Below are 1081 nucleotides of genomic sequence, written 5' to 3' on the forward strand. Positions count from 1 at the left end.
TCCCTGAACCGTCCCTGAAGTGTCCCTGAAGTGTGAATCCAGTGGGAGAGGAAGGGGAAAAGGCAAAGAGGCCAAGTCTACCCCACTGTTCTGTGCATGGACATGAAATTCCACCTGTTTACTCTCAACGTGGGGCATGAGTGGGAAGATGAGGGATTCTGCATTCCCACCTCGTGGGGGGTTCTGGGGTCCCAGGTGAGGATGGGATCAGCCCCTGAGGCCACGGTGTATGGTCAAGGGCTCTCTGATCCGCTCTTTCCCATCACATGGATCCCAGGGAATGATTCATTGTCCCACTGACACCCCCCAGGCAGCAGCCAGGTCCCCAAGCTGTGTCCCAGGCTGCATTCCAGGCTGGATTCCAGGCTGGATTCAAGTTTAGCAGGTGATGAAGAACCTCAGGCTCATCCAGGCAGAATCTGTGGGGAGAGAGGGGTGAGCTGCCTTAGAGACACCTCCAGCATGGCTTCACCTGCTGGTAACCCTGCTTAAGGGTCAGTGAGGCATTAACTTGGCCAGTCCAAGAGCTGTCTGGTGGTTTTGGTGCCTTTTCCTTACTCCCCAAACGTGTTCCACCTTTTCCCAGCAGCCCAGGATGCTGTCAGGTGCCTCCCTCAGGCATATGATCCCTTGTGACATATCTAAATAAATACATTTCTATATAAATCAGTATGTAAATATCTAGATAAAGATGAATGTGTAAATATGCATCTCCTTCCTTGGAGCCTTGGTAAGAGGCTGTGCTGATGAAGGTGATCATTCTTCATCAACTGTCGTGACAGGACAAGGAGTAATGGGTTCAAACTGAAACAGGGGAAGTTTAGCTCAGACATTTGGAAGAAATTCTCCCTGGCAGGGTGGGCAGGCCCTGGCACAGCTGGGGCTGCCCCTGGATCCCTGGCAGTGCCCAAGGCCAGGCTGGACATTGGGGCTGGAGCAGCTGGGACAGGGGAAGGTGTCCCTGCCATGGCTGGGGTGGGATGGGGGGGATTTGGGGTCAAACCATTCTGGGGTTTTGTGATTCCTTTCTCACATGCAATTTGACCTGTAATCTTTGAGGAATTGCATTCCTGCATTGTTG

The sequence above is a fragment of the Parus major genome, chromosome 6, assembly GCF_001522545.3.
Source record: "Parus major isolate Abel chromosome 6, Parus_major1.1, whole genome shotgun sequence".
NCBI classification, from domain to species: domain Eukaryota; kingdom Metazoa; phylum Chordata; class Aves; order Passeriformes; family Paridae; genus Parus; species Parus major.